Source organism: Chrysemys picta, chromosome 7 (genome assembly GCF_011386835.1).
Source record: "Chrysemys picta bellii isolate R12L10 chromosome 7, ASM1138683v2, whole genome shotgun sequence".
In the NCBI taxonomy this organism is placed as follows: Eukaryota; Metazoa; Chordata; order Testudines; family Emydidae; genus Chrysemys; species Chrysemys picta.
The window spans coordinates 2,209,024-2,235,161 of NC_088797.1; the positions used below are offsets into that span (position 1 = coordinate 2,209,024).

The 26,138-nt window shown below is 46.2% G+C and overlaps 1 long non-coding RNA gene across 1 annotated transcript in view; it reads left to right on the forward strand.

Moving 5' to 3' along the window:
• Positions 1-4,724: 4,724 nt before the first annotated feature.
• The window catches only part of LOC122173675 (uncharacterized), a 196,246-nt gene continuing 174,832 nt past the window's right edge, over positions 4,725-26,138 (forward strand). Inside the window, exon 1 of the long non-coding RNA XR_010588984.1 lies at positions 4,725-5,305. This is a non-coding gene — a long non-coding RNA (uncharacterized LOC122173675). The remainder of the gene's footprint in view (positions 5,306-26,138) is intronic.

A 26,138-nucleotide genomic window follows, 5' to 3' on the forward strand; every position in this document is an offset into this window, starting at 1 on the left:
GGGAAGTGAGGGTGCTCACACCTTGTAGGGTGGGACCTAGGACTTGTCTGAAGGCAGAACTATGGGAATGCTGTTGCCCTGCTTACAGTTAGCCAGCTTTGTTGGAAAGGGGCAGAAACCAAAGGCAGTTCCACTAAATGACTATTGAAAAGCTTGCTGTAGTCTTGCCCAAAGAATAGGCCATGCACCTCTTGTCTGCTCTGGCATGAGACTGAAAACATTGGTTCCAAAAGTTCTAGTCTGGTGCCGATTGTGACTGATGCTGCTCAAAAGCAGAGGGGCACACAGTAACCTGTGAATTTCTCTTCCACTGTCTCCTTCACTTTTCATGTTCTCATCTTCCTCAGTGGTTACCTTTGTGTACACTGTGGCTAGTTATAGTCTCTCTCTCGCGTGCGCATTCACCCGTGCCTTCCTTTCCATACTAGTGTGCGAGTTTGCACAAATGAAAACGATCAGTGACTACACTGGGCACTGTTCAGTGGGTCTGTGCAAAGCCGAATCCTTCACTCCATTAAAGCACCATGATAGTGCTGGAGAAGCACAGGGACAAATCATGCAGAGGAGCTTACTCATCCCTCCAATAAGGTCTAATGTCTGGAAGTACCTATGGGGGAAAGCATTTCTTGTTATAGATGGCTTTTTAAGTGTAGCAGACAAAGGTAAATGAGATCGAATGGCTGGAGGCTGAAGCTAGACACATTCAGATTACAAATAAGGCGCACATTTTTAACAAGGAGAGTAACTAATCATTGTTCCAGTCTTCCTAGGGTTTGGTGGAGTCTCCATCACTTGAAATCTTACATTCAGTTTTTATTTAATCTCCAGAAGATAGGCTGTAGCTCAGACAGAGGTCATGGGCTTTATGCAGGAATCAGTGGGTGAAATTCTGTGGCCTGTGTTATTCAGAAGCTCAGAACAGATGATCATAATGGTCCCTTCTGGCCTTAAATCTATGAAAACTCTGTGGATCCTGGTGGGAGAGTCCTCCCTACCTGCAAATAGCACGGAGCACATGGAGCCCTTTGGAGTGAGGCCTCTGCCACCTCACTTTCTTAAAGGCTTTGGCAGGGGGCTCCCCCAGTACAGGATCCTGGGGAACTGCACACATTATTTAAGCTCATGAGCTGGAATAAGGGTATCAGTTCAACTCAGAGTGGTGCCTCAGGGGTTTGGAGTGGATTCTCTCCCCCTGTCTCCCTTTAGTGCTTGGCACAAAGTGTTGTGCAAGAAGGAATGAATTTCAGCCCAAGTAACTCTCCGCAAAGTTGTATATCATTTAGGTACATTTGTGTATCCGATTCAAGCTTCCTGTGTTGTCTTCCTGGCCCTACACTGTGCAGGCCCTGTCTGTATTTGAGGCCTAATCTCCTGTCATATTCCATATTACTATTCATATGTATATTTTTTTCTGAAGTCCAGAATGAGATGAGAGGCAGACCAGTTGGCAAGTCTCAGAGTAAAGACGTAAAAGGGGTCAAAAGAGGGGTGATGTCATGGTAGCGATCTAATATAGACCTTCAAATCAGGAAGAGGAGGTGGATGATGCATTTCTAGAACAAATCTGATGAGGTTCGACAAGGACAAGTGCAGAGTCCTGCACTTACGACAGAAGAATCCCATGCACTGCTACAGGCTGGGGACTGACTGGCTAAGCGGCAGTTCTGCAGAAAAGGACCTGGAGATTACAGTGGACGAGAAGCTGGATATGATTCAACAGTGTGCCCTTGTTGCCAAGAAGACTAATGGCATATTGGGCTGCATTAGTAGGAGCATTGCCAGCAGATCAAGGGAAGTGATTATTTCCCTCTATTCAGCACTGGTGAGGCCACATCTGGAGTATTGCATCCAGTTTTGGGCCCCCCCACTACTGAATGTGGACAAATTAGAGAGTCCAGTGGAGGGCAACGAAAATGATTAGGGGGCTGGGGCACATGACTTATGAGGAGAGACTGAGGGAACTGGACTTATTTAGTCTGCAGAAGAGAAGAATGAGGGGGGATTTGATAGCAGCCTTCAACTACCTGAAGATGGAGCTAGGCTGTTCTCAGGGGTGGCAGATGACAGAACATGGAGCAATGGTCTAGTCTGGATATTAGGAAAAACTATTTCACTAGGAGGGTGGTGAAGTACTGGAATGGGTTACCTAGGGAGATGGTGGAATCTTCATCCATAAAGGTTTTTGAGGCCCGGCTTGACAAAGCTTTGGCTGGGATGATTTAGTTGGGGATTGGTCCTGCTTTGAGCAGGAGGTCAGACTAGATGACCTCCTGAGGTCTCTTCCAACCCTAATCTTCTATGATTCTATTATAAGTAACAGAAATATCCAGACTGCAAGGCCTGGTAGTAATGGGGGACACTAACTACCCAGATATCTATTGGAAAAGTAATATGGGAAAACACAAAATGTCCAATAAGTTCTTGGAATGTATTGTGGACAACTCTTCATTTCAAAAAGTGGATGAAGTAACAAAGGAAAAGGCATTTTAGACTTGATTCTGACCAACATGGAGAAATTGTTAGTGAATCTGAAGGTGGAAGGCAATTTGTGCAAAAGTGATCATGAAATGATAGATTTCATGATTCGGAGGAAAGGAAAGAGTGAGAAGCAGAGTAAGGACAATGGACTTCAAGAAAGCACATTTAAGAAACTCAGAGAGATGGCAGGGAAGAAAATCTAAGGAAAAAAAATTCAGGAGAGCTGGTAGTTTCTCAAAGAAATGATATGAAAGGAACAACTGCAAACTATCCCAATGTGAAGGAAAGATAGGCAGAATAGCAAGAGGTCAATATGGCTCCACCAGGAGCTCTTTAATGAGCTGAAAATAAAAAAGTACCTATCTTTAAAAAGAGGAGCAAGAAGGACTTGGGTCATTATAGATCAGTCAGCCTAATTTTGGTCCCTGGAAAGATACTGCAATCAATTTGTTAGCTACTAAAGGATAATATTGTTTTGAGGAATAGCTAATATGGATTTGCCAAGAACAAATCATGCCAAAACAACCTAATTTCCTTCTTTGACAGGGTTACTGGCCAAGTGTATGGGGGAAGTGGTAAATGTGATATATCTTGCTCTTCATAAGGCTTTTGACAAAGTCCCACATTTCATTCTCCTAAGCAAACTAGGGAGATGTGGTCTACATGAAATTCTTATAAGATAGGTGCGAAACTGGTTGAAGGTGCAAAACTGAACTCAGAGTAGTTTTCAGTGGTTCACTGTCAAACTGGGATATCTAGTGGAGCCCATCAGTGGTCAGTCCTGTGTCTGGTACTAGTCAATATTTTCATTAATGACTTGGATAATGGAGTTGAGAGTGTGCTTGTAAAATGTGCAGATAAAACTGAGCAGGAATGGGTTGCAAGCACTTGGAGGATAGGATTAAAATTCAAAATGACTGTGACAAATTGGAGAATTGGTCTGAATTAAAACAAGATGAAATTCAATAAAGACAAGTGCAAAGTACTATACTTAGGAAGGAAAAATCAAATGCCCAACTACAAAATGGGGAATAAATGACTAGGTGGTAGAACTGCTGAAAAGGATCTGAGGGTAATAGAGGATCACATGCTGAGTATGAGTCAGCCATATAATGCAGTTGTGAAAAAGGCTAATATCCTGCAGTGTATTAACAGGAGTGTCATGTGTAAGACACAGAAGGTAAGTGTTCCACTGTACTCGGCACTGGTGACTTGAGGCCTCGGCTGGAAGACTGTGTCTAATTCTGGGCACCACACTTCAGGAAGGATGTGGATAAACTGGAGAGAATCCAGAGGAGAGCAACAAATGATAAATGTTTTAGAAAACATGACTTATGAGGAAAGGTTTAAAAAAAAACCAAACTGAGCATTTTTAGTCTTGGCGAAAAGAAGACTGAGGGAGCACCTGATAAGTCTTCAAATAGGTTAAGGATTGTTATTAAAAAGGACAGCAATCAATTGTTCTCCCTGTCCGTGTAGGACAAAAAGAAATGGGCTCAATGTACATTTAGGCTAGATATTAGGAAAAACTTTCTAACTGTAAGTATAGTTAAACTCTGGAATAGGCTTCTAAGGATGGTTGTGGAATCCCCATCATTGGATGTTAAGAACAGGTTGAATAAACACCTGTCAGGAATGGTTTAGGTTTACTTGGTCCTACCTCAGTGCAGGGGCTAGACTTGTTGATTTCCCAAGGCCCCTTCCAGTCCTACATTTCTATGATCTTCCCACTCTTTCTGCTCTGCCGATGGCAATCACTAGTCTTAACATCCCATCTAGCTACTTTTCTCGGCATCTCTGTCCCCCTTTTCTAGTCTGTTCTTTATATTTGGAACATAATCTCTGAACCTATTTACCAAAGCACCTCCCTCACTGCATTCCCATCCCTCAAATTCTGCCTCCAAGCCCACAAGAAGTGACAAAAGGAAGGAAGGAATTAAAAATAAAACCAGAATAGAATCATCACAACTTGCATGTGCCTTACTGAGTAGCCGTCTGATCTTCCCGACAGCACCCTTTTCCTTCCTCTCCATTCCCCATTCTTGTCTGTTTATGGCCTTCATTTGTAATGTCATGACACGTCAAGAATCTATGCCCTGTGGACATAGACTATGTATTCACCTCTTTCTCAGGCTCCAAGGGGTATCCAATAACAAATTTTTCATAAATAAACATGGTTCCAACTTTCATAATGTGACCAAGTTCATATAAGTTCACAAGGCAGATTTAAGTGGCCTTTTTCACTTATAAAAAGATGTCTTGTCTGGGTTGCTCCGTTTGCTAACCTCAGACCTACTGAAGTCAATGTGCCTCTTTGTAGGTGCAAGGCTCTGATTACAAAGAGCAAATTGCAAGGTTTATAACATGGACTGTATAGGTCAAATTCTCTGCTGGTGTACACAGGTGTAATATAGAGGGCACCACTTTATAGGCATCTTACGCCTGCATGGAATTTGACCTCTTGTCTTGTGTGATCTCACTAAACTGGGTAGAGATTGAGCTTCACATCCTACAACTTTTAAAGCCACACTATTCCTCTTGATCAATGAGAGGAATAGGTGAGTGTGATTGGTATATCAGGCCCTTTGAAGCCCCCTGCTGGAGGCCTCGTGGTCCTATTACACCATGCCCCAAGAAAGAGCAGTAGAGCTGGGTCCTCCAGGCTGCCTAGTGAGGCTGCAGAGAAGCAGCCAATCAGAGCCCAGCAGGCTCATATAAAGGGAGCTGCTGGACAGCACAGAGCAGATCAGTTGCTGGGTAGAGCCAGAGGGGTAAGGAAGGTGTTCCAGGCTGATGACTTGGACTCAAGCAAGACTTCAGCCCTGAGGTAAGGGTGAAGCTGAATGTGATGGGGCTAAGAAGGGAAGTGGCGCAGGGAAATGCAGTAGCAAGTAGTTAAAGGGAAGCAGTCAGCAGCTGCTAATTTTAGGGTCCCTGTGTTTGTACCCGGAGTAGTGGGCAGGCCTGGGTTCCCCCTGCCCTGCCACAGGCAGAGGGACCTAAGCCCAGAGAAGGAGCTTAACCAAGCCCAGAAAAGGGGACAGAAGACCCCAAACAGGGTCAGCATTTAATTGAACTGTGTTAACCCCTGAAGGGGATGGAACTGAACTAATGCCTCAGCTGGGGTCAGGAAGGTTCAGAGCAAAGAGCCCCCCAGGGAGGGGCCTAGGGGCACTGCTCCCTAGCAGAGCAGGTAGCATTGGAAGCTAGCCCAGGCGGGGCCAAGGCTAGTCAGGGTGCTGTGATAGGCCCTGTTAGACTTACTGAGAACCGAGCCTGGAGACAGGGCTATGGATCAAGATGTTACAGAGGGCACCGTGAGAGGCTCTGTTGGACTTGCACCCTGGAAAGGGACTGTTTTGTTTGTACACCTATAGGCAGCGTATGAATCAGCCAGAGGGCTGAGGCGCTGAAAACCTGTTTTAGAAGTTTAACTATCAACAGGGGTTACCACAGCAGAGCAAAATTGAGAGTACAAATGCAGACAAACCTGGCCCATTGGGGCGCTCACATGAGGTCACAATGAGATTTGAACTAATGCATCCCTGGTTCATATCTCAATGCGCTTTCTCTGAAGCTAAAGGGAATTTTGATTAACAGTCAAATAATTTTTCCCTTTTTTATGGGGAAAATAATCAGAATCTACCATATGCAGTGAGATAGGAGAAAGTCTTACCCTCTGAAACATGCTACTTCCTTTAGAAATATGTATTTACATTTTTTTAAAGTGATTGCTCCCTGTTTTCACAAAGTCTAATTTACAGAGTTGCTATTAAACTGCTTTTTCTGGATAACATTTTATCTGCCTGTTCTATGCTAATATAATCAGTCATGCTGTACATCTCTTTCCCACCTCTTCTTCCCCATAAATTTATTCAAAACTATTATAGCTAAAACTGAGTGGATTATTTCATTTGCCTACTGAAATGCTAGGAGTTATTTGGCTTTGAAGAAAGGTGGAGACCCCTGTTGTGTGATGCTCTGACATCTCCTTGAGGAATCAGGGATGTGTTGTGAAGCAGTAGGCTATCTCCAGGAGGAATCAGGGAATATGGATATAAAAGCTTCTTTTCCTTTGAAAAGATTAAAAAGGGAAATTAAACAAAATACCAAAATCTACCACAGGCCAGTTTAAGTAACTCCCCATCAAATACACTAGCATATGCACGAAAGCTTATGGTTCACAGTCAGTCCTCTTCTGCTGCTATGTTCTCTCCAAGCCTATTCAAGCTTTCCCAAGCAGAGCCTTCCCAAACTGGGACCCCATAGCTCTCTAGTTCAGTCCTCTTTATAGGAAGGAATTGCCCATAATCCCTAGCCTAAAGAGAAGTCTCCTTTTTCATTCAGAAACACCCCACTTACTCTCCCATGATGTAAACTGATCAGATAACTCACGACCCCTTTTGAATATACAAAAAATAATTCTGTAAAATCACATTCCTTAATTGTGTCAGTTGGACACACCAGGAACAAAATAGTCACCCAACTCCCTCAAAAACACATTTCTCAGAAGAAGTTCTCGGAGTTCTCACCCGTTTCACAGACACAAAACCTCCAGCCTTTTGCTGTAATATTAGGAACTTGTATTGGGGGTGGGGAAACTTAAGGCAGCGATCACTCGGCTTCTCATGGCAGAATCAAACACCTAACTGGCTTCCACATCAACACATCTAGGTCCTTCTTTTATAATTACTATCCTTATCCAATATATAATTGGCTTCCTGAATATTTACTCTCCTCAGAGAGGGCTCAGTAAATAACTTTGAACAGCAAGCCTCTGTGCAATACCAGTCTTTCAAAGCATTCTTCTTTCCCTATGCTGTTGTCTGTGAGTCACATTTCAGGATTTACCCCAGATCACATCAAACTACATAAGTCAGTAGCTCATAAAAGGAGACACAAACAGCCTCCTGGTCTCTCACACGGTGGCCACGATGTAGAGTGCATCCCACAGAGAACCTTCTGCTCGTGTTCCTGACCCCTGAGGGTTCTGGGCGGGTACAGGGCTCTGTCAGTGTCTTGTTGGAATTGGATCTAGCTGAGCCATCATGGCCTTTGAGTGTGGAAATCTGTTTGCTTTGTCAAAGCCTAAGCAAGTCGTCGTCTTGCAGAATGCCCCTGTGTTTCTTGTCCTGTCCCCCTCCTGCGAGGGAGTAGCACTCCTCAGACCATTCCAGTGACTAATGGTGAGGTGGACACTTGGGTTTTCTTGGAGCAGCTATTAAACAAAGGCTTTCGTATATGTTTTAATACATTGTTAAAGTCTTTAAGGACTCCATGGAAACCCAGCTTTCAGTCTTTTGAATCATGTCTCTCTAGAGCAAGTAATGCAGCACAGCACACACAATACTATGATGATGCAGCTGGCGTCAAAGCACTAATATAAAATGTTGTTAGAAATGGCAAAAATTGCAACACTCCAACACCTATATGCACATTTAATCCTTTGCTTGGCCCAGGGAGCTCTCATTACTACTTTGCCATCTTGGTTTTATTTATTAATACATGGCCAGATTAGGGGTCTCTTGTTCTATTGAAGATTTTTTTTCCCCATGCTTTCCTCCCTCCCTCTAGCAGTGATGTCATTAACCTGGTGCAACCCCACTGTGCAACAAAATAAGGAGATGATGTTGTGCATAGCACCTTCTTATTTGGATTTATTATTATATTGCAGTGATTCCTAGGAGCCCTGCTCATAAATCAGGACCCCATTGTGCTAGGAGCTGTACAAACACAGAACAAAAAGATGGTTCCAGCCACAAAGAACTTACACTCTGAGTATAAAACCAGAGACACCATTGGAAATGTAATAGGTGGGCAAGCTGGCAACAACGGCAGGGTGTGCCTAGGCCATGAAAGGCCTTGGAAGTGAAGACAAGTTGTTTGATATAATGGAGGAGGGGTGCAAAGATACAGGTCAGGAGAATGCTCTTCATAGTAGTGCTTTGAATGGCTACGTTTGCATTTGCCAAGGCTAGAGAAGAAGAGTTGTCTTAACGTTAAGCAGTATATTCACTAAAATCTAATAGCAACAGAGGTAGCTCATATTTATGGTCTCTGAAACATGCTCTGGGTACAGTAGGTGGCTGTCCTAACTACAGATGATCCAAGCCCTAGAATTTGATGTAGATTTTGTACACCCCCAAGTTCATTGGTCTCAACTGGTATGCAGGACAGAGCACCCATGTGAGGATAGGAGCACTAGCAGAACATGCATCCAGATCTGGGGTTAGCTTCTGGCTCTCTCAGCTGAGGTGAGAGGTGTTTGAATCCAAATGTTCCTTAGTGGAAAACTTAGCTCCATCTATATAAAACTTTAAGCAGAACCAAAATCATGAGAACAGAAACACTGCTGCTAGCAGAAAATGTGACACGTTTTTCACAGTCAGATTTGTGGGAAGTTTCTCCCTCCCCTTTATTTTTTTTTGGGTGCAAACGTAAAAGAAATTAATCCCATGGTGACATATAATTTGTCATCATTAGCAGGAAACAGAATTTATTTGTGCTGAAAGGCGATTTGTAAGACTTAAACAGGCCAGCTCAAAATTTCAGCAACCACTGATTGAGCATTGTTGACTTGACAGCAAAAGTAACCGTAACTTGCACTTAATGAATGCTTTCATGCCGTATGCACAGTCCTCCAAGAGTCCTTATTTCAGACTATTTAATGCTGTACTGAACATTTGAGTTTGATCGAGGTTGAAACAGTCAGGATTATGCTTTCATTTGAATTTGAATTTTTAAGGGGAGGGGAAGCAGATGCTATTGTTTCATATGGCATACAGCCCAGCATGCCCTGCTACTCTAAAATATTGCAAGCCAGCCTGATGTTGGCCTTTGAATGCTCTACAAAAGTGTGCCTGCCTATTCCTTTGTTCACATACTCCTCTGATTGCATATATTGATTCCTTTCTGTAAGGGTGAAAAAACACAGGAAAATAATCAACTGTGTCCCACATCAGTCACTGGAAACTTGGGAGTGAGGCACTTGCTTCAAAATTACTGGACAGCTACTGTATGACATTGTGCTTGAGGGTGACCGATGTTGTTAGTGCCAGAGACTGTAGAATGGACATTAGTTTAAAGGAGAGTGCTAATTCACAGCACTCGACACATCTTTGGATGGACAATTCACCTGTCTGGTATCCAGGAACTTGAATTATTTCCTAATTATTACATGCTATAGGCAGCTGGTCTGTCTGCCCAGCTGAGGAAGGATTAATACCACACCCACGGACTGTTCAGGCCCTTTCTTCAGGGCACACTTTAATGGCTGCACTGCCAATCTTCAGCCCCCCTCCCCTCCCCTCCCCCCCCAAAAAACCCACAGTCTGATGTAAACCCAACAGCTAACTTTCCCTGCCCCTGGTGTTTACATGCCACAGCATCTCTGCTCCTAGCAGCTCTTCTCCCAATTTCCCCCTTCAGGTCATCTGCCTGGGAGTCCCTCTGCTCCAAGGCTGGCCCTATGAGCCAACCCACTTCCTGTAGCTCCTGCCAGCTGAGCTCTTTCCGCCCTCAGAGGAATGAGGTGCTCAGGCATTCACCTGACCCCTCTCCAGCCAGGTCTGACTGTCTCCTCCCCGCCCCCCCGCCAGGCCCAAATAGCTATCCTTAAAGGGACAGTTTGTTCAGCCACTCCCCTCCTCTCTGGGCACATCTACACTCCAAAGAAAAACCCACCGTGCAGAGTCTTAGAGCCTAAGACAATTGACTGACTCGGGTTTGAGGGGCTCAGGCTGCGGGTCTACACATAGCAGTGTAGACATTACCCACACAGGCTGGAGCCTGGGCTCAGAGACCCTCCCCGTCACTGAGTATATGAGCCCCACCTCCAGCCCGAGTGGGGATGGCTACACTGCTATGTTTAACCCCACAGCCCAAGTCCCAATGAGTCTGAGACTTGGTGCTGTGAATTTTCCATTGCAGCGTAGATGTTCCCTCAATGCTTTCTCAAAACCCGTGTTCACCATCTCCCCCCGCCAACTCACCCACATTCCTCATTTGCTTGAGCCTTGCATGTTTGGTAGATACTTGGATGTCTCGTAAAGAAAGGTGGCATTTGTACAAAAATTGTAGCATTGTTAGGCACTGCTTTTGTAACGCCGACAGACCCCAGTCGTCAGTGGGCGGGATCGAACCTGGGATCTTGAGAGTTAAATGCATGAGCTAAAAGCCAACTGGCTGTTCTCTAAGGCTGTAGAGCAGATCATTAATCTCTCTAAGTGGTCTCGGTGCCCCTAGATGGGACAGAGCACCAACGCCAGGAGGTTTGTGGGTTATAATTGCAAATGTCTTCCACTGGCTTTTCATGACCATGTACCTCATGTAAGCCACCCGCTGCTCTAGAGTCCAGAGCTCATCTTCGTCAGAAATCGGATCACATTGAGCTAGAGTAAGATATATGGCGAGACTTGCAGCTGGGGCACTTGTAATGTAAAGTAATATGCAGCTATACACAGCACACTGGTTTACAAGATATGGAATGCAGCATTATAAAACTGCTTGAACTAAAGCTGTGATCTGATTGCTTGGTGAAGATTAGACCTTGGCAATGAAAATAAGCAGATAAGGAGCAGACCTGTAGACATAATTTGGTGAAAGAGCAGCATCAAAAGTTCCTGGCGATCTGTGCTGCAGGCTGGGCCCTTGTCTTCATGTAGCCATTCACGTGGAGAGGGGAAGTGTTGCGTGTCTTGCAATAACTGTAAGAAGGGTTTTAGTGTCAAGTTGCTGGATGAGATTGCACCATTACAAAGCTCCCAGTTCTCCAGTAGGAAGAGCTGCTATCTACCATGTCAGAGGTCACATGCAAATTATTAAAATTGCTAGTCCATATTGGACAATTTACCGCTGCAGCTTATTGTGATGTTTTGAGGTTCACCTTGGCCAGTGAGGGATTCAGTCACCGTCTATCTTGGGTGTCTTGTGGCTGTATGACTTTAGTTCAGAGCTCTGATCCCCGCAGTCTGCTAGGAGCTCACAAGCCTCTCCCTGTTTTTGCCCAATCTCGTTACGCCTTGCATGCTGACCTTAAAACTCTTCCAGCCCTGAATTTGCCCCAAACTCGTCCTAATGCAGGGACCAGTCTCTCTCTCTGGACCCTCACAGAGATGGTTTTAAGGGTGCTGTCTCCACAGTAAAACACTCCACGCTGTCAGCATTCTGGAAGCCCACATTCTACTCAACTTGGGCAGCACTCAAGGTGCCAACTTTCTCTCTGGCATCGGTGGGTGCCCGCCCCCCCTCGCCCCTGTCCCTGCCCTGACTCCACCCCATCCTCGCCCCTGGCCCCACCCCCATTCCAAACCCATCCCCAAAGTCCCTGCCCTAACTCTGCCCCATCCCTGCCCCTATTGGAACCCTTCCCCAAGTCCCGGCCCCAGTCCCGCCTCTTCCTCCATCATGCCATGTTCCCTCTCCTTCCCTGCCCCGCAAATCACCTGTTTCACAGCGCAAGTGCTGGGAGGGAGGGGGGAGAAGCAGGATGCGCCGGCGCACTCGCGGAGGAGGCGGAGGTGAGCTGGAGCGGGGGGGGGGGTGCCATGGGAAGCTGCCGGTGGGTGCAGAGCACCCCCCAATTTTTTTTCCGTGGGTGCTCCAGCCCTGGAGCACCCACGGAGTCGGCGCCTATGGCACCGATGACTTATAATAAAAGCAAAACGAGCGTGTTAACAATAGAACATGAATTAAGTGATGCCAAATAAGAGAGAAAGGTAGAAATGGTTACAAGTAAATAAAAGTGAAAACGTGCATCTAAAAGACAGTCTTTGTTCATCCTCCGTCTCCTTTCCAGCTTTTGATTGGCCATCCAGGTCAGGACCCCTCAGAGCACAAATCACTTGGCTTCTTTGTCTCCTCAGTGAAGGGTAAAGAGGGAGTCTCTGTTCCTTATATCCCCAAAGGAATTGCCTTTGTCTTACAAGTCAGGATTCAATCTCCTGTGTGTCTCTGTGGTACAATAATGTTGGCATCCTTTCATCTGTGAGAGACGGTGGGAATTGCAGCCTATGCTGTAGATGGTTTGCAATGTCTCATGGGACTGAATAGTCCAATTTGAGATTTGCATGATCTTTGGCAGTTATTGCAAATGTCTGACTCTTGGTTGGGAGCTGCTTGCTTCCTATGGGCTCTTTTCTCTTCAAGCTGTAGGAGCCAGCTCCTGTCGTGGACTTTGATACCCTGATGGAGATGATGGTGCCACTTGTTACGATCATTTGCCAAGATTTCCCACTGGTCAGGATAAATTCCTTCATATCTCACTTGCATGTGTCTTTATAGCAAAGCTTGGGATGTGCTGCTGTTCTCTTGGATAGCTCCCCGTATAGCATGTCCTTGAGTATACGTCCATCTTCCAACCTACTCAGGTGGCCCAGCCAGCATAGTAGTCTTTACTTGGTAAATTTGCCCTTTGAAAAACCTCTGCGTTGGTGACTTTATCCTGTCATTTGGTGTTGAGTATGGGGTGTAAACAACCTAGGTGGAAACTGTTTAACCTTTTCTCCTGATGAGCATAAGTTGTCCATGTTTCCCCACCATACGAGAGTGCTGAGGACGAAGGTTTGGTACACTAGCATTTTGGTCTTGGTGGTCAGCTTTGAGTAGTTCCATGCTCTTTTAGTTAGTCTGCTAAAGGTGTAGCAGCCTTTCCAAGGCAAACATTTAGTTCTTCATCCAGTGAGAGGTTGGTGGTCACTGTAGAACCTAAACAGCTGAACTTCTGGCTGACTTCTAGCTGGTTTGTTAAAGGTAATTGAAGGATCTTGTGGAACCTCCTGTCCTAATACAGCTGTTTTCTTGATGCTGATGGGGAGAGCAAATGCCTGGCAGGCACTTGAAAGGCGGTCCATGAGTTCTTGTAATAGATCTTCATTTATGGGCTATGAGGGGAGCATCATCAGCAAATAGAAATTCCCTGATTAGCACCTTTTTGACTCTGGTCTTTGACTTAAGTCAGGACAGGTTGAAGAGATCTTGTGTGGAGATGCACTCCATCTTTCATGTCCTTAAACGCACAGCTCAAGAGTACTGATAAGAAGATTCCAAAGAGTGTAGGGGCAAGAACACATCCTTGCCTCACTTTGCTTTTCATCTCAAAGCTGTCCGCAGTGGACCCGTCAAACTGGACAGTTGCTCTCATGTTGTTGTGCAATGAACGTATACGACTTAACAGGGTTGGTGCGCATCCTATCTCTTCTAGTATTGCAAATAGACCTGCTCTGCTGACTGTCGAATGCTTTGGTTAGGTCCACAAAGGCGATGTACAATGGCCTCTGTGGTACAGGAGCCACGATAATTTTCTGCCTCTTGAGTTCAGGATCAGGATAACCCTTGCTGGTTTAGCTCAATAGCTTTGACTGCTCCATATGTAAACGGAGGTAAACCCACATTTCTTTGTCTAGGACGGACCAGTTTAGCACCTTTCTGTAGGTTAGGCTATTTTGTCTTAAACCTGTTCTAGTAACTTTATACAAGGGGAATGCATAACTCCACATATAACATTAACACATGCATTTTACAAAGATTAATAACCAGCATGGTTAGCTTTCATATGATACCTCACAAGGATATTTTGTACAAATTTTATTGTAGTAGAGAGTACCGTGTGAATACAGGGGTGCCTGGGGTCCTACTTACAGGAGACAAATAGGAACTCTGATTAAGAAATGCAGTTGGGAGCATAAACTCCCCAAGGGACTATACTTCACAAACCTATATTATGATATTACACTAGAGGTCCCATGATTTATTGAATAGGGGTCAGGCAGGGCCGGCTCTAGGATTTTTGCCATCCCAAGCAAAAACAATTTTGACCCCCCCCCCCCCCGTTTTTTTTCTTACCCCACTCCCGGCCCCTTCCCCAAATCCCCAGCCCTGCCTCCTCCCCCCAGGCTCTCAAGCCTAGGAGGGAGGGAGAGGGAGAAGCAGCGCGTGCGCTGCGGCCACCCGGGGTCCCCCTCCCTCCCAGGCTCTGAAACCCGGGAGGGAGGGGGAGACCCCGAGCGGCCGCGGCGCGCGCAACAGCTGATTCGTGCGCCGCTGCTCGCCCTCTCTCCCAGGCTCTCAAACCTGGGAGGGAGGGGGAGATCCCAAGTGGCTGCGGCGCACGAATCAGCTGTTACGCGCGCTGCGGCTGCTCGGGATCTCCCCCACCCTCCCGGGTTTGAGAGCCTGGGAGGGAGGGCGAGCAGTGGCGCGCGAGCGGCAGCAGCGGAGGTGAGTTAGGGCGGCCGGGGCACATTTTTAGGGGTGGCATGGCCCGCGCCAGAATGCTGCCCCTAAAAATGTGCTGCCCCAAGCACCACCTTGTTTTGCTGGTGCCTAGAGCTGGCCCTGGGGTCAGGTAGCTCTACTGCTGATCTGCTGTGGCCTTGGGCACATCATTTCACCTTCACTCTGTGTCTGTTTTCCCCGCCCACCTCTTGTTTAGATAGTGAGCTCTTCAGAACAGGGGCTGTCTCTTCTGGTGTGTTAGTACCTAGCATGATGGGACCCCAATCTCGACTGGGGCTTGTGTACTCTGTAATACAAATATAGAGTAACATAAGCCCCTGAGAATAAAGGAGGCTTAGGTTTGTATATCACGTAGCTAAGAGCCTAGTGCAAGTCACCCAGTATGAACAAGATGTTTAATCACCAGCGAGGATGTAGCTGGAAGAAATCTAGAAAATGCATTTGCTTGATTAAATCTATGAAGGGGATGGGGTTGCCTGTGACGGCTGGGGACTGGACTCTGTGGCCCAGAGGTCTCTTCCTCGCCTATGTCCGATATATGAACTAACTTGGACCAACTTAGTCCTTCTAACAAGAATGTTGTCATGGATCTTGAGATTCAATAGAGCAGTGTGGAATTGAACATTTAACATGGCAGAGCTCGAACGCCTGCCTCAGTTTCACCATAAAGAGTCCCAGTAACTCCATCCAAGCTTATCCTGTGGCTTATTACGAAAACCTAGTTCAAATAGTCCTCAACAGGAATCCCGAACGTAGTTCATTTCCCACACCCAGTGTATATAGTCCTTAAAACCCCATTCTTCCCAGCAGGAACCACCAGCAGCCTCTCTGCCTTGCCAGGCTCCTGTGTCTTCTGCCACAGCTAGGCTCCTCATCAATCCTCTTCTGTCCTTCTGCCAGGCCGGTCGCTCTAGCCCCACTAACTGGAGTGCAACCCTGCTCTTCCTCGCTGGAACCCCGATGGCTTCTCTGCTGGGAGAGCTTTACTTGGGAGTATCGTTCGCTCCCCGCAGCCCTCTCGCTAGGTCTGGCTGTCCGGCATGGAGATATCAGCGGGGAAGCTGCTCCCTGCTTCAGCCCTCTGGCCCTGCTCTCTGGCTTAGGGAAGTCAGCAAACCCCTCTTGCTGCTCTCCTTTCCATCAGCCTTCCTCCAAGAAACATCTTCTGCTTCTTTCTGGGACCTGCCCCTGGTCCCTGGCAGCTTTCTCCTGCCCCTGACTCCCACTCTGGCAGCTCTAACACACCAGGAGTCTCTCACTGGGGCTCCCCCCCCCCCAGCTCTGATTCTCCTTTATCCTCAATAGCCCCAGGTGCTGTCCCTCCCTCTGAATCGGCCAAGCTGGTACTGGAGCCAATCACCCTGGGGCAGTGGCATTGCACTTGCAGAGACCTGGTAGAGCTGGGCTGGGAATTTTCCATGGAAAAGTTTTTTTTTTTTTTTTTTTTTGGTTGTTTTGTTTTTGTTTTGATTTCAGCCAAATTGAAATTTTCCTGTGAACTTTGTTTTGCAGAAATTTTTAAATACAGTTGAGGGGAAAATCTCAACAATATTTTTTTGTTTTGGCTGATGGGACCCAAATCAAAATATTTCAGATTTTTGAACTGAACCAAAATGTTTAGTTTTGAGTCAATTCAACATTAAATTGCAGCTCTGTATGGTGCCACATTGAACTGTAATGCCCATGAGGCAGGCCCATTCTTTCCTATGGATGGGCTCCTTGTGCGGACTACATCTCCCATGATGCACCCAGGTCTCCTCCTCTCTGACTGAGCTTCCTGTATACATCCTGTAGTATATGTTCTTTCCTAGCCTGGCTGTGCAGTGGGGCCAGGGCTCTGATTCCAATTGAGAGAGATCCATTGACTTCAGTACAATTACTTGAGGAATAAGGTGCTACTCAACATATGGGGGCAGAATTGGAGCCTTCGCATTTAATTACCATTGAACTAGTGCAGGTGTGGCCCCCCCTGCTGAGCGATAGCCTATTGCAGGGCTTTGTAGGTTGGTTTCCTGTTGGAGGAGACAAGTGATGCAGAGTCTGAGTATATTCTTAGTGTAACTTGTTCTGTTTACATGTGCACACCAGTCCTGGAACAGAGGCGCTCACAAACAGCACACACCAATTCCCTCTTACAGGGCTTTCAGCCCAAACACTAGCTCCTCGGTGTTACTCTGCCCCAAGAATTGACTCTAGTTACAGAGATTAAAGCAGAGAACAAACTCTTCTGCTGTTTCCAACAGCTCCTTCAAAAAGAAACTTCATTGCAAAACTAACATAGTGTTTCTTCAAAACTGACCAGTGGTTGCATGCCAAGAAAATGAAACTATGCATACCAGCACCACCTGGTGATGTCTGCCATAATGCAGCTATACTTGAAGGGTGTTTTTCTTCTTCAATACCAATATCCTCTATTGCAACACTCAGCTATACCATGTCTTAGTGCACACACTGTGTACACATAGGTGACATTTGCACTCCATAATGCTTTATGGAAATATGCTTCAGTGTAACTATGACATAGCTGTAATATGTTTTATGCTAGATATGCCATGTAACATATATTTGCAAAGGTTCTGATCTACTGCAGTGGTTCCCAAACTTGTTCTGCCGCTTGTGCAGGGAAAGCCCCTGGCGGGCCGGGCCACTTTGTTTACCTGCCACATCCGCAGGTTCAGCCGATCGCGGCTCCCAGGGGCTGTGGATCGCTGCTCCAGGTCAATGGGAGCTGCTGGAAGCGGCGGCCAGTACGTTCCCTCGGCCCGCGCCGCTTCCAGCAGCTCCCATTTGCCGGGAGCAGCGAACCGCGGCCACTGGGAGCCACGATCGGCTGAACCTGCGGATGTGGCAGGTAAACAAAGTGGCCCGGCCCGCCAGGGGCTTTCCCTGCACAAGCAGTGGAACAAGTTTGGGAACCACTGATCTACTGAATATATTCATCCTATTTGTAAGCATGTATCATTTTTCTATCTGAAGTTATGAGCATTGGCTCTATGCTTGTATTTAAAGTGTTTGCTGTAGGAAGCACATAAGACAGATTTGGTCAACATAGTGTGAAGGGGTTGGGTTATTCAAGTAATTGGGAGTAGACTTTGGAGACGCCAATCCACATCTGAGCTTTCCTGGGACTGTTCAAACTAACATGTAAACAATGGCGTCGACCTGCAAAAAGCTGATTCATTCAGAGACATGTGACCAAGTGGCTAGAGACCCCATCTTGTGGCTGTGAGGTGGGACAAGAGAGAGACTTTATAAGCCCCTGGAAATCCTTCCATTTGGTCTTCATCTGGCTCAAGAGAGCCTCTCCACCCCAAAGAAATGCCTGAAAGAAACTGGAACAAAGGACAGTAACTACGGGGGTGTGAGTGATTGCTGGACCCAGACTAGGAAGGAGTCTAGTCTGTCAAAGAAGCTTATTGAAACATCTCTGAGGGTGAGATTTACCTGCATTTAGTTTTCTACTTTATTAGGCTTAGACTTGCATGCTTTGTTTTATTTTGTTTGGTAATTTACTTTGTTCTGTCTGTTATTACGTGGAACCTCTTAAATCCTACTTTTTATATTTAATAAAATCGCTTTGTACTTATTAATTAACCAACCCAGAGCAAGTATTAATACCTGGGGGGCAAACAGCTGTGCATATCTCTATCAGTGTTCTAGAGAGCAAACAATTTATGAGTTTACCCTGCATAAACTTTATACAGAGTAAAATGAATTCATCTGGGGTAGGGTGACCAGATATCCTGATTTTATAGGGACAGTCCCGATTTTTGGGTCTTCTTCTTATATAGGCTCCTATTACCCCCCCCCCCCATTCCCTGTCCCGATTTTTTTTTCACACTTGCTGTCTGATCACCCTAATTTGGGGTTTGGATCCCATTGGGAACTGGGTATCTGGGTGTTCATAGATTCATAGACTCTAGGACTGGAAGGGACCTCGAGAGGTCATCGAGTCCAGTCCCCTGCCGTTATGTTGGAGACAGGAGCGCTTCTTAAGCTGTTTTCAGTTCAGATCTGGGGCTGTGTTTGTAGCAGGCTAGTGTGCCTGGCACAACTAGGCAAGGTACTGAAGTCCCAAGCTGGCTCAGAGGTAGTCTCAGCACATCAGTTGGCAGCCCCAAGGGGGTTTCTGTGACCCAACCCGTCACAACATACTGTGATAAAACCCTCCCTCCCCTCACTAGTGGTTTCTCGTGTAGATTATAGGGTACACCATGGGTAATGTAAAATTATGCTAAATGGCAATTTTAGGGCACAGTAGATTCATTTAAGTTCAGCTTCTTGCAAGTGCACACATAGTCCCCTGAATTATGCCAAGAAGTGATGTTGTCCATGTCCTCTCTTAAGACAGACATATTTTCTGCTATTTCTAGTGCAGACTTGTACCAAAATTAATTAGAACTACAATTCTAATAGCGAGTGGCTTGTCTGTTAGGTGCCAGTGTTCTTGGGTTGCTTTCAGCATTAGATTTCCCTGCTGAATTTTGGCATTTAGACAAGTTTGATGCTGATCCAAGAACACCATCAAACAAGCCTAGAAGTGGCTCCGCTATAGGCTGTCATGAGACAGGCACCCTGTGGAAGTGACTGAATGCCATTAAAACTCTCAGCAGCTTGAAACAGCAGCTCCCACGTTGCCTATCGATGACTTAAAACAACGATCTGTATTATGGGCCAGACTCTGCCTTACTCTTATGACTCGCATCTCCTCCTCAAGGGGTTCTGCTCCTTTCCCGGGGGCTGCTGGCACAGTACGGTATTGCGCTGCAAGGGCTGGAGAATGGGGCATGAAGTGCTCTGCTGCTCCAAAGCACGATCCTGTGATCATGAGTAGTGTGTGCAAGACCAAGTAACCTAGAATGGCTGCTTAGTTGGCAAAGCTAGAGGTTTCCACGACCATAGTGCTAGGCTTGGAGACCATGGACACCTACTCCTACATGGTGTGGAAGAGCTTTTTGCACTACTGCAGGTGTGTGCAGATGCTGCAGGTGTGGACTTCTCACTCCACTTCCTGTGCATGCACTGCGCTGCCTGGTCTGCAGGCACCTGCCTCACCCATCTCATGCTTGTGCCATGGTAAGGAAAGAAAGGGCTTAGAACAGGGGGGCTGAAAATGGGTATTGCAGTGGGCTGGCTGCCTTGCACCCCATCTTATTGCTCCAGCTCTGAAGGAATAAGTGGGTTTATGAACCTGAGGCAGTTGGCAGGACCAGGAGCAGGGCGGCTCCTATCCATCTTCCCTACTGCACCCTTGACTCTCCCAGTTTTCTGCCACTGCAAAGTTGGTTGTGGCCTGGCACAAAGGATCGTGTCTGCTCACATGTCTGTGGAAGTCACTGCGGCCTAGCACTTGTCCTAGCTTAGGCGTGCCAGTTGCAAAGGGATGTCCTCAATGGAACATGGAGGAAGCAAAGGCCACTGGCATGTAATGGATAAACCTTCCTGCCTATGCATTTTCACACTGAAGGGAGGACGAGATAGCACAATAGGTAAAATGACACTGTACACATCCATGACTAGATTGACTTTGGGGCCTCAATCCAATCCTCACAGGCAGAATGGCACTGAGGGTCTGATCCAAGGCTTGCTCAAATAGTGGAGGATATTCACTGACTTCAATGGGTATTGAACTGGCCTTGCAAGTTCGCCCCATCCAGCTCGGCTCTGAAGTCTCGTCCTGCAGAACTTTGCCTCCGAGACAGTCAGTTCAGGGAATGAAGCTTCGCTATGAATGAACACTGCCACTGACAAGCCTTGCAATCAATCAGGCTTGGACAGGGGCGGCTCTGTGTTTTGCCACCCCAAGCACGGCAGTCACACTGATTCGGCGGCATGCCTGCGGGAGGTCCGCCAGTGCCGCGCCTTCGGTGTCCCCGCCGCCAAATTGCCGCCGAATCCGCGGGACCGACGGACCTCCCGCAGGCATGCCGCCGAAGGCAACCTGACTGACTGCCTCCCGCGGCTTGCCGTCCCAGGCACGCGCTTGGTGCCCGGAGCCGCCCCTGGGCTTGGAATATAATGAAGTTGGTGGGACTTCTGCTCAGGAAGCTGTGGGCAGAATTGGCAAAACTTTCAAGTGTGCACATCCTAATTTACGTCCCTAAATAAAAGTGGCTGTTTTTTAAATCCCAGGATTGCGATGCCCATGTGACTTCAATGGACGTCGATAAGAGCTATGGGTACTTGAAGAAAATGATTTCAGTTAGCTGGGAGCCCAAACCTGGATTTTACGTTTTAGCACCCACGTTTGAAAATGGTGGGCTTAAGTGTCTAGAATAGCTTGGTTTTAGGTAGAAAAGAAGTCTTAAAGTAACTGCAGAGATTATTTAGCCCTCTTGTCACCCCATGGTATGAGCCCATTCTCATTGAAAGAATCCTAAACATAAAAAGATGCATCACTGTTTTTCCATTTCCTGCCCGATCTCTGTGGTCGGCCTCCTTGTTTCTAAGCAAGGGGAGAGGGATGTTGACAGGAATGTAAATGAAGCTGGACATGCATTTCACAAACAGTGACAGCAACGGAAAACCAATGACTTTGTTCTATCAAGAGATCCAAATATCCCATCCTTGAGCATAACATTCAAAGCACTCAAACTTGCAGGGCCATTGTCTCAAAGTATGTTCTCGATTGGTCAGTTTGCATTGATTTAAAAAAAATAATTGCAAATGCTGGTGTTAGTTGCTACAACACTGCAGCACTAAGCGCCAGCTGAAATCCATGCTCCTGGAGTTAATTTTTTGAAACAACGATTCAGACTGGCTCTGGATGGCAGCAGTGGCCCAGAACAGAGCGTGTTTTCCTTAAGTCGGAGAGTCTGATGCAAACTGAGGTGGAAAGTGACTGCAGAAATCTGATAAAACTGCAGAGGTGTCTGAAGAACTCCCTTCCATGGCAAGGCTGCTGTGGGCTTTGGTCTGACAGAGACTCCGTAATCCTACGTGCAAACAGAGGATTTTATAACCTAATTTTGGAGAACAATCCTTAGCATCTCCACCTGCTCAATTTCTATTGCGGTTACAGGCTTCTGCATGTTTGATACTAGTGCTAATATGGTAAAATATTTGTTAAATCTCCTTAAAGGAGCAGAACGTGGCTAGGGAGGGCATTCATTCTTATATGGCTTTAACCCCACAGTACATATACTAACAAACTTAAAGTTAGGCTTAAGCTTTGTTTAAGTTTGTTAGCATATGTATTGTGCTGTTAAATTGGTCAGGAGCCCTCCAGAGGGGAGGGGTGGGGGGGCGGGTGGAAGGTGTTTAAACAGTGTGGTGTTTGTTGTTTTTGTTTTTTGTTTTTTTGTTTTTTTTATTCTGTTCCTCTCCATTGGTCTGAATTATCCATGACATCCATACTGCATCACATCAAGTCCAAATCATTAGGGGAATGCCTCTGCTTGTACTAAGCAGATGAACTGGATTGACATCAGAATCCAAACATCTTCAGCCTGACGGGAATCAGGTGTTGTCCCCAGTGTACATAGAATTCTTCTTTGCAGCCAAACTAGTCTAACATGCATTTTTTTGTTACCTGGAACTGGTGCAGCAAAACACAGAAAACAAATGCCTCATTTTCCAGCTTTGTGGGTGAGAGAACTATAAATGAAGATTATAATGCCAGACACTGACTGCCTTAAACCAGCTGCCTCAGGAATCTGCCAAGAACTTTGCTGAAAATATGCTCTTCATCTTAGCAATGGATCTAAGACTTATCACACATCTGCCCACCCTTATATTCGAATGAAGCTCCTTCTGATCGGACAGCTCAGGCATTGTCAGTTTCATCCAGAACAATTTACAAACTTGGAACCTAATTCTGTAAACCCTTCATCATTTGATCAATCCCACTGAAGACAATGGGATTGATTGGCATGACTATGGACCACTTTAGTCAGTGAGGGCATAGTGGCTGGCACACGTTCAGGTTAATGGGCTTCATTGTTCCTTTGCCGTTACCGGGTTTACGAACATTAAAAAGTTACGTGCTCAGGTGGTGTAAAGCATAACACAGGTTTTTAGGTTTGCAAATCTGGGAACTTCTGCCTCTTTGAGATTTTTTTTTTTTTTTTTTTTTTTTATTTTAATTTCAGAATCTCTTGTGGGAATAGTCATGTCCGGGAAATAGCTGGTACTTATGATTATGCTATTTCTATGCATGTATATTCATCTTGGTGTCTGAAGTTGAGTAGGAGCTGTGTTTACTACATGTTAATGCCGACAAGGTATTTAGGCAGCCCATGAAGGGACAAGTCAAGTTGAATGGCCCACTAAGGAACACTTAGCTCACAATGGACCCTGGAAAACGCCTGTCTACTCTTTGTGAACGTTCTAACTAGAATATGGGTGGGGGTGATGGACATGGTGTTTGGAGTCACATGGGCAAGTTACATCGTTCACAGTGAGAACAGATTTCCCTTTACTTGACAGAAGCTAAAAGGTTCTGGCCTGGAAACATCTCCATTTTGACTCTTTCCTGCTCCAGCATTTGGACTATGAACATATACTAATGGGGCATTCTAACCAAGGGACTGAGGACTTTAAGGTAATCTGGAGCCTTCATACCGGTATTTCCTTGATCCTTTGCAGATGGACTTATGAGTTGGATATAGTACAGAGACTGTTCTAGTCTCATTGATTGCTGATTTGTCCATTGCAATGGACAAAGATCAGATGTCTGCCGACTTTCTCCCATGAGTCAGCAGCCTTTGGTACCTGTGGTATAGGCAACACAGCCCTTGCTTGAGTGGTTTTGTTCTTTCCTCTCTAAATGTCAAAGCCTGTTCCCATTGAACTCAATAGCAAAACTCCTTTTGATCTCAATGGGAACAGGATTTGGCCCCAAGAGATCAGAGAATGTGATTTTGATCAATAGCTGATCTGTCCAGAGACAGTTCTCATGCACGTTCTGCCAGGCTGATTTTGATTGCCCCTCCTGTATGTCATGCTGAGGAAAATAAAACAACTTGGGCGCAGTTCTATCAAGATGTACATGGCACACACAGTTCTATGCCTCTCTTCCATCAAATCCAGATGGTGCAGCATCTTTGCTTTCCTAGTGCCTGGCGGAGAGCAATACTTAGAGAGAGGCAAGCTGGCAGAAGCTTAGTTTGGACGTAAGGGAGGCACTGATAGTGTGTTAAGGGAAAGTGGGGTGATTGTCCTTCCGATCCTTCTTTCATTGAAGAAGTTTTCCATGTGGGGTGCTGCTGGATTCTCAATGACACCTGGAAGCATCATTTTACAATTGCCATCTGTTTAACAGATTTTTAGACAGGTAAGGGGGGTGGCGGAGGGGATGGGGAGAGCATGGGGGCCCTGGGCTGGGGGTGGGAAGGGGAAGAGTCGCATGGAGGGTCACATGCCCCCCCCTTGTGTCCCTCCCATGAGTGCAGTACTGGCAAGAAATGATTTCTACTTGCACCACTGCTGTTGACCCACCCTCTGAGCAGGTGTTGGAGCCCCACATAGCGCTACTGATGTTCTGCTGGCTTGTGGGGATAGCTGCAGCTTGTTAACTCCACCTGCAGTATAAGGGGCTCTCTAGGGAGTGGGGACTAGGGATGGGTGGAAACCTGAGAAACGGCTCAACTCAGGCTGAGACTTGTTAAGTTACCAATAAAGGCAAACACTAGGAAGAAGGTGAGTTTGGACCGTGGTTCAGGGGTCTGCAAACTCTGTGCAGGATGGGGACAGAGGGAGTGCTTGTTTGCAGCACAGAAAACTCCCTGGACACTACAAGGGAAAACCTGCATCCTTTTTTTTATTGCTCAGCAATACCCGTCTGTAATAGCTGGAGCAAACTGCTCCAGTTTGAAGAAAGAGCTATTGAAATCTGATGTAACAAGCTCCCTCAGTAATACTGACCTGAATCCAAGTGCACAGGGCTCCTGGGAGCCATAAAACCTTCAAAATGACCTCCAATAGCTTTTCCGCACATACATCTGAGATCTCAGAACTTCCAGGGTTAGAGGCAGGTGCTGCGTATTTCACTAGGAAGCTGAGAACCTCCTCTTTGCAGCATTCTTGAGCTCCCACTTCTAGCCGTGCAGTTGTGAGAGTGACTTTAAACTTACCACTGGACTATCTTTGTGTGTTGCCTGCCTGGTCCTGAATCAGGTCAGTTTCTCTTTGAGGGGAAATCTCCAGGTTTAATGGAAAGAAGGAAAAGTTCCTTTGCCAGCTTGACTGACACAAGAGCTCTTCCTTTTTTGTTTTGTTTTTTTTTGTCCCTCGCCCCCAAAATTTGCTTGTGAGTTTTGATGCCCCTGGAGATGGATTAATGGGCAGATAGCCAGTGTTCCTGGGGGGCCTGTTATTGACGGTACACCAGGGAATGGGGGGAGCTGGGCTGGGAACAGCTCAGCCACATGGACAGAGCAGCTCAGGATTTAATAAAGTTTCGCTTGTTCAACTTCAAGTGCCCTCAGCTTCACACTAGTGAATGAAACATGGTGCCGGTGTCAGAGCTGAGTTTTCTGCAGGGCAGCAGCTGGCACCATGAACCGTGGATCTCCCTGTAAAGCAGCCCAAGAGCCCTGGATTTCAGACACAAACCTAGCCCAGAAGTCCACTGCCTTCATCCTCACAGCAGTCCTAGGAGCCCTGGTGACCTATTGCTTCCCAAAGCAGAACAAATGTGTGAAGCAACACATGTTTTGCATTAGAGCCCAGCGTAACCTAAGAGCATCCCAATGCCAGAGGGCAAGGGCCTCCCTGATATCTGTTCCACCTGGCCTGACCAGTTCAGTGCACCCCTATTCATTAATGTCATGAATTGTATCAGATTTGTGTCATGTAAAGTATTTTTGGAAAACGAACACCACACTGATCATTCATATTCCTGCATGGTATATGTATGGTAAACGCCCCAGGGATCATACAAATGTGAAGGAAATATGGGAGTAAAATGTGTTCCCCAGACTTGTAGGGGGAGGGGGGGGAAATGGGTTTCTCCCAGACAAATGACAAGCCAACATCTCCAGCCAAGATTCATCAGTCCATTGGCAAGTGGCCATTCATTTGCAAAGGAGTGGGCAGGAGCAGATCAATTAGGGGTATGGAACAACTTCCACATGAGGAGAGATTAATAAGACTGGGACTCTTCAGCTTGGAAAAGAGATGACTAAGCGGGGATATGATTGAGGTCTATAAAATCATGACTGATGTAGAGAAAGGAAATAAGAAAGTGTTGTTTACTCATAGCACAAGAACTAGGGGTCACCAACTGAAATTAATAGGCAGCAGGTTTAAAACGAACCCAAGGAAGTATTTCTTCACACAACACACAGTCAGCCTGTGGAACTCTTGCCAGAGGATGTTGTGAAGGCCAAGACTATAACAAGGTTTTTTTTAAAAAAAAAAAACCTAGGTAAGTTCATGGGAGATAAGGTCCATCAATGGCTATTAGCCAGGATAGGAAGGGATGC